The sequence below is a fragment of the Notamacropus eugenii genome, chromosome 2 (genome assembly GCF_028372415.1).
Source record: "Notamacropus eugenii isolate mMacEug1 chromosome 2, mMacEug1.pri_v2, whole genome shotgun sequence".
In the NCBI taxonomy this organism is placed as follows: Eukaryota; Metazoa; Chordata; class Mammalia; order Diprotodontia; family Macropodidae; genus Notamacropus; species Notamacropus eugenii.
This window is the reverse complement of record NC_092873.1, coordinates 184,721,217-184,734,821: the sequence shown is the minus strand read 5'-3', so window position 1 is coordinate 184,734,821 and position 13,605 is coordinate 184,721,217. Positions and strand designations below refer to the sequence as shown.

General features: G+C 39.0%; 1 pseudogene; it reads right to left on the bottom strand.

Moving 5' to 3' along the window:
* The window catches only part of LOC140522895 (peptidyl-prolyl cis-trans isomerase A pseudogene), an 84,397-nt pseudogene extending 71,157 nt beyond the window's left edge, over nucleotides 1-13,240 (bottom strand).
* Nucleotides 13,241-13,605: the final 365 nt, after the last annotated feature.

The window sequence follows — 13,605 nt, the reverse complement described above, 5'->3', positions numbered from 1 at the left end:
CACAAGACTAGAATTGGAAAAGACAAGCCCTGAAGAGAAAGCCCAGGGAATCTAACAGAGTGGCTCATCCAGCAGATGTGCCATACCATGTCTCTTTGAGTCTTAGCTAATGTCTCACTTTCTGCAAGAAGCCTTAACCAGTCCCCTTTAATTTTAATGCCAATCCTCTGAATGTTTTGTAGACAGCGAGGAAGGAATAACAGATAGGGAGAAACTGAAGATGAGAAAGAATGAGAATAATTGATGGGACAAATTCTTAAAGGAGATGTGATGGGATCAAAGGCATAAGTATAGGGATAGACTTTGATAAAAAACATTTTTTTTAAGGAATTAACACTTATTAAGCACCTACTATATGCCAGGCACCACAAGTGCTGGGAATACAAAGAAAGGCAAAATAAAACTAAACCAAAAAAAAAATATATATATAAGCAAAGATCCTTAGACGTCATTAGTCCCAATCCTTCTGAAGGAAGGACCTTAGAAATCTTTGAGTCCAATGCTTTCATTTTCCAAATAAAAATACTGAGACCACAAGAGATTAAGTGAGTTGCTCAGGTCACACAGCTAAATGTCTAGTCTAGTAAGGGATAAGATCTGAACCTAAATCTTGCTGACTCCAAATTCAGTGTTCTCTCTATACTACACCACGCTGTCTCTTTGGAGGTCTAGCTCTACTTTGTCCTTTCTATTCCCACCATATAACACAATGTTGCATATATCAGAAAGAGAACTCCCAGTGAAAGAGTTCTCTTCATAAACCCAGATCACAGATCTTCTTTGACTTAGGAGGTAAAATGCCTAGGAATTGCCTGAAGAACTGAGAAATCCATTGACTTGTCCAGATCACAGTTGGTAAATATCATTGGGGCTGGACTTGAACCCAGAACTTCCTGACTTGAAGTCTTGTGCTTGTTCCACACCATATCTTGCTTAATCAATGTTCATTGAATGAACGAATTAATTCATCTTTTATTCTACTCAGATATAAACATTCAGTTCCATACCTTTTATGTATACAGATGAATTTTGGTTATTTTAACATCAACATATGGCTGAATGCAGGATCAACATGGTCCAGTGGAAATAACTTCAAATTTGGAGCCGGAAGATTTGGGTTCAAATCTTTCTCTTTAAATCAAATCTGCCATTTACTGTCCCTTTAGCTGATCTCATCTTGTCAATGAGGGAATTGGACAAAGTGATTTCTAGACTCCCTTCCAGCTCTAAATTTCTGGTCTCATTACATAGAAACAAATTTGTACTTTGGAAGCTCCATGGTACATGCAAAAGAATACTCAGTTTCAATTCAGATATTTTCTTCCAAGTATAACAACAATTGGATTCATGATTCAAGTCAATTCAGTGTTCCTTCCATTTCTTCCATTATTGTGGAGTTAAGGTGTATGAAAGGTGGTACTTTATGACAATTCTTCCTGATTTCATATCTGGAATGAAATGTCAGTGGTACCTTATGGTAGCTTAGGTTCCTCCCAATTATAAAAATCTATGATTCTGTATAAATATGATCACCTGCCTTAATTTGCACTCAGATGCCTTATTTATGTATTTCAAGTTTAAATTTCCTATTCTCTGGACTTGAAGAGTGACAGCTAATTCTTGCCAGCTGTTAAGATCTGCAGATGCTGTTTTGACTCAAATAGTTACTGTTGTTGAAAGAAAATATTTTTGGAATAGCTTTCTTATTAGTAAGTGAGGTAAGTAGGTTATGTATAGAGTAGAGGTGGCAGGAGATCAGGGTGATGCCTATGAAAGGCTAATCTGCAGACCTTTGCAGCAGGAAGATTTTGAAAAAATAATTCCCTGAACAACTTTTTACTGAAGAACATAAAGAGCATCAACTTGTAATTTGACTACATGGACATGAGTCAACTTCCATATTGTTTAGGGAAGCATTACTTGTGCCCATTCCTGAAAGGAAGACCACAGCTGTTGAACAGAGCCCAGCAAAACAATATTAACGGCTTAGGAAAGAAAGTGAAGAGACTACTTATCCCCCTGAAATTTCCTTAAACAACTATGTCTAACCTGAGAATGTGGCTTCAATCCCTTGCACAACTGTTATTTTCTTTAAAACAAAGGTTTTTGTTTTTTTTTATAAAGTCTCTTTTGATTTTTCTTTTTTCCCTGCTGGCAGGAAAACAGCACATTTGGGGCCAAGACATTCAAAAATGATCTCCTGGGGGGTAGAGGAGGGACATGGCTTCTGAGCCCACAAATAGTTGCAGGTGCAAAAAATGTGCACACGAAAAGGGAGGTCTGGTTGAGGCCCCTTTTAAAATATGGTCTTTTAAGTTCAATAAATTTCTTTGCTCTTCCTTTTGTAGGCTCTGCTTTCCTCCCACGCTCATATGCTTAGGCCCTGGCTCCAATGTGGCCTCCAGAAGGAATCTTCATGTTTGTTGTGAAGTTTTCCATAATTACATAATAGCAGAAATCTGAGTTCGTGTTGAGGTGGCTGAAAAAATGCAAGCCCAAGGATTACAGTCACATAATTAGCTCATTTACAGTAAGAGCCAAGTACTCCTTCCTGTGTCAGGCTTATAGTGGATGGCCTGAAAGGGCTTCCTCCCATTTTCTGAATCACTTCTCCATGATATTCCAATAGGCCAATCACCCTCAGGAGTTTGACAGTGATTCTTTGGGTTGTGGCTGAGCTGCGTGCAGGCACACACGCATACACACACATATAGAAACACATACACATACGCCATTTATTTGATGAAGGAGGTAGGAGCAATGAAACCAAAGAGTTGTGGTTTCTTTGAATGTCATTCTGTCTGCACAGTGGCAGAACCAGTATGGAGTTTGTCTGGCCCACAGCACCTTGATTAATCATTCATCCATTCAGTATCTAGAAAGCTTTATTCCCTCCCTTGAGGAGTTGAGGGCCGAGGTGAAGGGTATAAAGAGAATAGTTAACTGAATTTTAGTTGTTACTTGATATAAACAACTTTCCAAACCTAACATCCTTAGTTATTAGCACTCCCTTCCTCTTGAATTTATTTTATGTTAGTTTGATTATCTTTTGCATTTAATTTCTTATGTCCCTGTTGTCTCTTCTGCCCATCTGTATCACCTCCTGACTCTAGCAGAACATAAGCTACTAGAAAGTGAGAACCAGTCACTTAACTTTTGCTTTTGAGTCTCTGGAATCTGGTTGCAGATTTTGGATGTAATACTATAGTATCTCAGGATTCAAGAATTGAAAAGGATCCCAGCTGCTATGTAGTCTAACCTAGACCTGAAAAGAATCTCCATTATAATATACTGGGTGAATGATCATGTAGTCTTTGCTTAGAGATCTCCAAAGAGAGAGAACCCACTACTTATAAGGCAGACTAATCCATTTTTGATACTCACTTACATGTGTGCTGACTGGTCTAGTTGAATTCGATGTACACCCAGAAGTCAGCTCTTTAGCTCTTGATACCATTTCCCCAGTAAGGTAGATGGTGAAACAGACATGTTGTTATTATGCAACTAACTTATCACTTCCTTCCTGTCTATAGAGTGGTTTGCATGTTGTCTCTCCTATTAGACTGTAAGTTCCTTGACAGCAATCAATCAATAAATAGTTATTAAGTGCTTACTATGTGCCAGGCACTGTGCTAAGCAATGGGCACACAAAAAGAAACAAAAGACAGTCCTTGCCCTGAGGGAGCTCATAGTCTAATGGGAGAGATGACAAGTCAACAAATCTGTCCAAACAAGCTCTCTACAAGATAAATAGGAAACAACAGAGAGAAGACACTAAAACTAAGAAAAGTTCAGAAAGCCTTCCTGAAGATGGTGGGATTTTAGTTGGGACTTAAAGGAAGTCAGGGATAGCAGTAGGAAGAGGTGAGGAAGGAGAACATTCCAGGTATGGGATATAGAGGCCAGTGTCCCTGGATCAAAGAGTATGTGTCAGGGAGCAAGGTGTAAGAAGACTGGAAATTGGGGGGTGGTAACAGGGGGGTGGTCACAAAAGACTTTACACACTAAACAGAGCATTTCTGTATTTGATTCTGGAGATGATAGGAAGCCACTAGAGTTTATTGAATAGGGTGATGTGACATAATTGAAACCTGTGTTTCAGGAACATCACTTTGGAGGCTGAATGGAGGATAGATTGGAGAGGGGAGAAACTTGAGGCAGACAGACCCACCAGCAGACTACTGAAATAATACATGTGTGAGGTAATGTGGGTCTACACCAGAGTGGTGGCAGTAGCAGAGGAGAGAACAAGGCATAAAGGAAGATAAAATTGGCATCATTGACAACAGATTGGATGTGGGAAGTGGTGAGACATAGTGAGAAGATGAAAAATGCTCCTATGTTGAGAGCTAGAATGACTGGGAGGATGACAATGCTTCTACAGTACTAGGGAAGGTAGTGGTGGGGGAAGAGTTTAGGGGAAAGATGATGAATTCTGTTTTGCCCTCATAAATGTATTATTCCATATTGATCTTTGTGTGTACTTGTTCTGGTCATACTGTTATTCTCTTTGTTTTATTTTATATCACTTATATACCCAAGTGCAGCACATTGAGGACTGTAATTTTAGAGTATCAATGATAATCAATGAAGAAAATAGTTTTTAATAAAGTGTTACTAGGTCTTTTGCATTTTTATCTATTTTTTGCCCCTTTCCAGTTTCAGTCTAAATTCAGCAAGGATGATCTGGATTAACTGATCTACCACAAGCTTTCTATAAACTTGTCTATACATGCTAAATGCTGAATAATATGAAAAATGAAATTGACTATCTCTAAACAAACAGGAAATCACTAGTTACCAAAGTAGGAGTCATTTCTGAATCAGCTGTCTTATTTTCCCTGTTTCTTATAAATTTCTGAGGCAATAATGCTCATAGTCTTTCAGTATTCTCCTTTATAAGATTTTATAAATGAGTCCATAATCTAAACCTGTGTATTCCATGGATCGCCCTATCTATCCACTTGTCCAGGTGAATAAATATTTTCTGGTCATTGCCTGTGTCAATGTCCATATTTTATCCATTTCCCACTTCATGGTGTCAATATGCTTGCCTAAATGCATCAGATTGGAATTGTCTTCATGGCACACTGAATGTTCTTTATTTTTATTCTTTTTTCTAATTTTATTTTGACCTTCATCTCTGTTCTAACAAGTCTTCAGTCTAACTATGTACAAATAAACTGATTGAGAAATGACTCCTAAATTGGTAACTAGTGATTTCCTATCTGCTAAAATGTCATTAATTTCATTTTTATGTTGTTCGGTGTTTATCATATAAAGCTCTTACCAACTCTCCTTTTAATGAAAGTGTTAATGATATGTAGGCATGAGATTTTTGTGTATCCTCCTTATTTTCTTAACACTGAGCCATTTTCCAGTTTTTTTTTCCACCGTTCTTTCCATTGTTCATCTTTGCATTGAAGTATTGAGTAATAAATGTTAATTTAATTTGGAGAGACTTAACAAGTTCTTCATAAAATTTATGCCTTCTCATTCTTTGCAACAGATGTCAGTACATGAGCTGTAATTACCTTCTTGGTGGTGTTTTGCAACTTTTCATTATGAGCACTGTGATACAAGCTGATGAAGAATGACATGGCCTCTCAGTTTTTAACCTTCTTGATCTCTCTGCAGTCTTTGATACTGATGATTATTCCCTCCTCCTGAACGTTGCCTTGTCTCTGTTTTTGTGTGCTTGTTTGTTTTGACAGTACTCTCCTGGTTCTCCTACCTATCTGACCATTTCTTATTAGTGTCCTTTATTGGGCCATCCTCTATAACTGGGGTAGGAAACCTGAGGTCTTGAAGTCATGTGTGACCCTTTAGGTCCTCAAATAGGAATTCTATGAAGTTTGGACTCAGTCAAAGGGCTGCACTCAAGGACCTAGAGGACAACACATGGCCTCGAGGCCTCAGGTTCCCCATCTCTGATCTATACTGAATCTCCTAATTGCATGTGTACCAAAATCTGACCTGTGCCTTTTGTTCTGTCTTCACTCTCTCTTATTCTGTGAATTATTATTTCCTTGAAGCTGGACAGATCCAGTCTGACTACGTAAAGACAGTTGATTCCGAAATGACTCCTACTTTGGTAACTAGTGATTTCCTGTTTGCTAAGATGTTAACATTTCAAGGTGGCTATCCCATAGGTATCTCAGCCTCAATATATCCAAAACTATATTCATTACTTTAAACCCTAGTCTCCCCTCATCCCTATTTCCTTCTGTCAAGGGCACCCATCCCATTCCTTTAAGTTATGCAGATTCATATTCTCAAGTCATCACCCTCAGACCAAATATCCACATCTTGTTCTTTTTTCCTTTATAACATCTCCCACACTTCTCTCCTCTCTACTCACATTAACTGCCCAAGTCTGGGTCCTATGAGATCTTGTCTGTATTACTGAGATAACCTCCTAACTAGTAACCCTACATCCATTCCAATCCAGCCTCCACTTAGCTATCAGAATGATTTTCCTAAAGCACAAGTCTGACCATGTCACTCTCCTATTCTACAAACTTTGGAATCAAATATATACTTCTTCATTTTGTGCGTAAATCAAGCCCTTTATAACCTGATGTCACTACCTTCCCAGATTTTTTACACATGACACCACTCTACGATACTTGTACTTCAGCCAAACTAGCCTTCTTACTGTTCTTTACACATTACACTCCTCCCACCTTCATGCTTTTAAATATCTGTCTCTCTTAACTGATCCCTACCTCCAAGTACTCCTTTCTGAATTGTCTTAGAATGCCTGATTTCCTTCAAGGCTCAACTCAAGAGCTTCTGCATTCAATCTTTCCTAGTGCATTCCTCTCAAATTTGCTCTCAAATATTTTATCCCATCTTCCCCAGATAGACAGTAAGCTCTTTGCAGGTAGGAACCATTTTTTAATCTGTCTTTATAGCTCTAGTACCTATGATGGTGCCTGAAACATAGTAGGTGCTTAATAAATGCTTGTCAATGGAGTTTTGCTGCTTTTAAGCATGCAATAAAACCAATTCCTTTATTTGTCTTCCAAAAAGAATCTGTCAGCCATCTTTCCAGGAAGTTAGAACTTCCTTTTGTGTTTTGGTTTCATTTAAAGTGCAACTTTCAAACTTTCAAAATTCATGTCCCTCTAGTAACAGATCCATTCAATCACTGAACAATGATCTTAATGATAATACTATTTAGTTAATGGTTATGGATAATCAAAAAACAATGATTCTTAGCATCCTCTCTGTCTTTCCTATTCCTTCTGCCCCCTCTCCCCCACTCATTCCCAAGACTCTGCTACCAGCACTGAAAAAGTAGAAAGATGTTGCACAGATCTGAGTCATTTTGTATTTTTTTCCCATGAGTTGCCATGGTCAAATAGTTCACCACAAAATGGGCAGCCTACTGATGATGAGCTTTTCCAAACACAGACAGCCTGGACCTCAAAAGAGACATAATTTGTTGCTGGAACCATATTCAAAACCCTTTCAACATAAAAGAGGTGGAGATCCATTGGCATGGCCTTTGGGAATCCAGGACCACCTCATCACAATGAGGCACTGAAACAGGACTTTATTCAGCAACACTAAGGTCAACAAAAATGACATTTTTAGCTAAATTGAGAAACAAGAATATTGGAGGAAGGGTATGATTACTGCTCAGAATGATAAGAGAAGAGATGAGAAGAGATTCATTTCTCATTTTGTTTATTTTCCCTACAAAAAAATTATCATCACACTGGGAGTTAAAAGGGAGTGGAAACTGAAGATAGGTAAGGAGATGACAAGCCCCTCGATGAGTTTAGGTTACCGAGCTCAAATCAATAGTCTGTGGCAGTGTAGCAAGAAAGGCTATATGGTATTTGAGTTATTATCACTGATTATTGAAAAAACATGGATAACAGAAAAGATGCTGCATTCAACATGGGTAAGCTAAAGGTCATCTCAATTTTCATAAGACGATAAAGTCTTCACAGTAGAGGCCTTATGACCAATGAACTTGACTTAGGTTTCTGGGGGGAAAAATTAGATGAAAATATTGCTGTTGCTTATAGACTATCAAACACTACCACCAAATATGCAACTCATTGTATCTTCTTACCAGCAACAGATGCAAGAATAATTTCTGAATCAGCAGTCTCCACAAAGTTCCTCAAACTAGACCATCAACACAAAAAAGGCAAAAATCAACATCAAACTGTTAAAAAAGGGATAAAATAAAAAATGCTACATGAGATTACAACTCCAACATGATGAATTCAAAGAAATAATTATTCTCCCAAAATGGAAAGTTGATATAGGAAAAATGACACTATTGTATAAAAAGCAAAGGACAAGAAATAAATAGCCAAAATATTGCATGATCATCTGTGGAAGGTCTCTATTACGCTGGGTAGACTGTGTTTGGTGCAGTGGATAGATTGCTGGGCCTGAAGTCAAGAAGACTCATCTTCCTAAGGTCAAATCTGATTTCAGATATTACCAGCTGTTTGACCTTGGGCAAGTCACTTAGCCCTGTTTACTTCAGTTTCCTCATCTGTTAAATGAGCTGGAGAACGAAATGGCAAACTACTCTATCATTTTTGCCAGGAAAACACCAGATGGGGCCACAAAGGGTTAGAAGCAACTACACAACAACCAAAGCTCTGTCTTTTGAGGATTGATGAGAAAACTTAGACAAGAATCTCATAGGATGACCAGGCATAGAATGAGCTTCAATATGCATGATTGGAGATATGCTTACATTGATAACATCACAAATTCTTTGAAATAATAATTATTATTAAATAAATGTTATTTTGAGAATTTAGACCATGAAGCTATGATAACAAAAAACCAGTAAGGAAAAGGTCACACTAAGTTAAACTCCATTTTTTTTCAAAGCTGTATTATGTTGATCAATCCCAATCCTATCAGGATCTCATTGATAAACTTTGTTGGTAGATCAAGGGAATGTCACTGGCAAAATATACTTATGAATAAGATAGAGAACTGCAAGCTCAGTACCAATAGATTTGGGTATTTAGAATTTTGTGGATTACTTGACCCACAGAGGAACTATTGAAGAACTAATGTCTTTAGACTTTGAGAGAGGTCACCACTGGTTTGGCCCAAGGGATGATGCTTTGTCTTTTGCTGCTTGATATCAGATGAAGGTACAGATAACATGTTTATCAACTTGAATATTTATATGGTGCTGGAAGGTTTGCAAAGCTCATTACAAATATTTCATTTGATCCTCACAACAGATTTTATTTTCTCCATTTTATATGTGAGGAAACTGAAGCATACCGAGTTTAAGTGACTTGCCCAGGATCACAAAAGCATTAAATACCTAAGGCAAGATTTGAACTCAGTCTTCATGATTCTAGATGTAATGCTTTGGCCATTGTACCACCTAGCTGCCTGTAATACTAAGTAGCATTTATATAGCACTTGAAGGTTTTCAAGGTGGTTTTACTCTCTCCTGAATTCACACAATAACCCTGGGAGAAAGGTGTTACTAGTACCTTCATTTTACATAGAAGGCTGGGAGAGGGTAAATGAAGGTGACAAAGGTAGTTGCTTTCTGAAACAAGATTTGAACTCAGGTCTTCCTGACTCCACATTCTTCACTTTATCCACTACATCCCCTATCTGCATAAAGCAAAGCTAGAAGGGACTTATGAAACATATGGGAAAAATCAGAAATGAAAATAGGCTACAAGTTCAGACCAAATTATTAAGACATCTATAGGAATAAGTATAAAATCTTGCAGAGATTTTATAGAGGGTGAGCATGACATGGTGGTTAGGAAGACCTGGGTTCAGGTTCTACCTGTAACACCTGTTGGCTTTGTGACCCTGAGCAAATTACCTATCCTTTAATATTCTAGGCAACTCATAAGGCTGAAGGCTACAACAAAGATATGGACCTGCACTGGCAGTGAGAATCTCCTCACCCCAAAGTTCTCTGTACTGATAAAATCACACATCCGGTCTTATCCTAATCCCTGTCTCTAAATATAAAGTCTTACAATGAGAATAAAAAATTCAGTTGTAGAAGACAGGGGACACATTACTAGACGACAATTCATATGAGAAAAGTCTGGGTGTTTTCCCAGTCTGTAAGTTCAATATGAGTCAAAGTGTGACATGGCAGCCCAAAGGTTCATGCCATCTTTGGATGCATTCGTGCAGTCATAGTGTCCAGATGGAGAGAGGTGACAGCTCTACTCACATCTGGAGTATTCCAGATGTTCAGTTCTGGGAACCATATTTTAGGAAGACTATTGGAAAGCTAGAGCAAGTCCAGAGAAGGACAGTGAGAGTAGTTAAGGACTGGAGATCATGTTATATGAAGATTCCTTTAAGAAACTGCAGAATCAACCTGTAGAGGAGAAGACTCGGGGAGTAAAATGAGATCTGTCTTGAAGTATTTCAAGGGATGTTATTTTGATGAGAGATTAAACTTGTTCTGCTTGGCCCCAGAGGGCAGAACAAAAAGCAACAGATGGATGTTGTAAGAAAACAGATTTATATTCAAGGAGAAACTTTGTTAACAATTATAGTTCTCTAAAAGTGGAAGGGGCTATCTTAGTAGGCAGGAAACAGTTGCCTACCACTAGAGGCCTTCAAGTGAACCTAGACTAGCTATTGTCCAGGGTATCATAGGGGGCATTTTTGTTCTGGGTTGTGTTGACCTTGGAAATTACCTTAGAAATCCCATCCAAGACTCATACTCCATAGATCAATTCAACAAGTATTTATTAAATATATACTATGTATAAATGACTGTAGGAGTCCCTCGGGATATAAAGATGAGTAAATGGCTTAGAGATTTTCCTGTGATGGCAGGAATATCAACAGAGACTTTTATTTTGTACCCCTCTCTTCTAATGTTTTTGGTGCTTCCTTGAGGATTGTGGAAATTTCTAGAAAATTTTCATGGCCAGGAGTTAATTGCCAGACAGTGTGATGGTGATTGAAAGGGCAATGAAAAAGCATGTGTATTTATACACAGTCCTAGGAAAACTCAGAAGAATGTGTTGACTTTGTGGACTCAACATATTATATGAAGGGGAAAAGAGGTGAAGAGAATCCATATGCCCAAACTTAACTAGGAATAATGGCCTGAGACCTTTTGAGAGAGAAAAGGTAAAAAAAATGACTGACATCTCACAGCAGCTTGAGTAGATGTTTTTCTAAGTCATCTGGAGCAGATTAAAGGCAGAGCTAAATGTGTGTTGGTGAGAGCCTCCAGGTGAACTCCCCAAGTGGTCTAACTCTTGGAAAGTAATGATACTCTTCCAAAGCAGCAGCAGTCATAGTATCATATGGAAGTATCAATAGTACTAAAAGTACCACGATACCAATGATTCATAGCAATAAGCACTAGAAAGGAGAATGGGATGGATTAGATTCTGAAATCCTCCTAAGACCAGATACAGGAGCAGGTTGCCTGGAATGAATTTACAGACTCAAGCACTTTTGAGGTCAAAGTAAAGTTTGTTTTATTTTTTTAGGGAACTTGCAAATTTAGAGGGGAACAGGTAAAGTTTATATAGGATATTCTATAGTAAAATACTACCAAATATGCCAACTAGGTGATTCAGGGTGGGATTAAGGAGTGGTTAATTCTTAAAGGAACATGCACTCAGTATCTACAGCACTGGTATTTTGCCCAGAATTTATCAGGAAATAGCCCAGGTGGAATTCTACATGGAGGTGTGGTTTTAGGCCTGAAACAAACAGTCAGGACTGACTGAGGAATACCAGGCTTCTCTCATCAATGTCTTCTTAGACAAGATAAATGTAAGACAGTATATGTATGTCTAAGTACAGGATACATATGATTGGTCAGTGAGTAGTAAATGTCATTATGACCCAGTACACAGCCAGCTCAGCCAGTACATATCTGGTTCAAACTAATAAATTCTATAGATGCAGCTGGCTACTGTAGCAGGAAGGGATTTAGTGGTTGCCGCTAGGGCAGGCTGTCCTTGGGCTGGAGAGAAACCTCCTGGGATAGTGTTTTGAGGCTAGGGAGAAATGTGATTTTTAGAGAGAAATGTGATTTTTAGAACTGGGGTTCAAGCACATGCACCCAAGCACCCCATCAATAGAACCATTGAGAAGCACCAATGGGGAAGCAGCAAAGCAAATGGTAGATCAGAAGACAGTCAGAAGGTCCAGTGCACAGAGTTCTGGGCCTACTATTAGGAAGACTTGAGTTCAAATCCTTTCCTTGTGGCCCTGGGTCACTTAACCCCAATTTCCTCATCTGTAAAATGGGGATAATAATACCCCTCCCTCTTAGGGTTATTGTGAAGATCAAATGGAATAATAACTGCAAAGCACTTAGCCTAGTGCCTGGCACTATAGAAATGTTAGATGGTATCATTAGGGTTACTATTATCATTAGGAGCAGGATGGCCACAATGTCATAGCAGAGAAGTAATAAATGGGAACTTGGAAATCCAGAGCAGTTACAGAGGGCAGAATTTCATATGCAGAGAGAGCATGGAATAGTTGCAGTAAAGCTCAGCCAGTTCTAGGAGTTAGTCTAGGAGACCAAGCCATAAGAATTCAGGCAGGAGAAGCTTTCCCAGTTGTGACAGGGAGCAGACAGCAATGGCACCTTGACCCTTCTCCACCAAAGAATACAAGCTTCAAATGAAATGAATGGAAGAGTAGGCATGTATTAAGCATTTGCCATGTTAACTGCTGGGGACACAAATATAAACGCAAAGAGCTGTCTTTGCCCAAAAGGAGCTCACATGTTAGTTAATGTTAGTTGTTATTGCTGGTGTTACTATTACTACATGGTAATAAGGAGAGACAATACATATCAGGGAGTGTGGACAGGGGTGGGCACTCTGGTCTAGAGAGTTGCGACAATGATGCCTGAGGCCCTAGTGGAACAGACTGATAGGTTTCATCCATGATCAGTAGAGAGCCTAGTTCCATACAGGGAAAGGGAACAACATGAGTAAGGTGTTGAGGCAGTCAACAAAGCTGTGGAGATTGTTGGAAAAGAGGCCTTCCTGACATAGTAATCTGAGAGAGGCAGTCACCACGGGTGGGAAGAGTGGGGCCCCAAGGAATTCACTTGACGTGGAGAGGCAAGGGAACGAGCCAGGATGTGCACATGGTCAGAGCCAGAGACTGGGGAAGTTGCCCAGAGGGCCACTGTATTGGCTGTTGGCCATCTCTGGCCGCTCCTCTCATTCTGCTGTTCTCCAGGATCTGTCTCCATAGCTGCAGCATCCATTTGGCTTCTGGTTCCATCCCCTATCAGATTATGAGTCAGTAGGGGACCATACTCATTTTCCATATTGATTGTAGGATAAAATTCAAATTCCTATTTGACATCTAAAGCCATTCACAGTCTGCCTTTAGTCTACCTTTGTAGACATTTCAATTATTCCTGTTCATGTACTCAACTTTCTAGCCAAGTTAACTTATTGGCTTTTGTCAAGGTCATCAGTTCATCTCCAGCCTTTGTTCCTTTGTCTTAGAAAGTATGTCTTTCTTTCCTGGCCCTCTTAGGATCCTGATTCCTTCAAGGTTTTGCTCAGGTATCATCTTTTATGGGAAGTTTTTTTGATCCTCCTGGTCACTGGTGTTCCTCTCCCT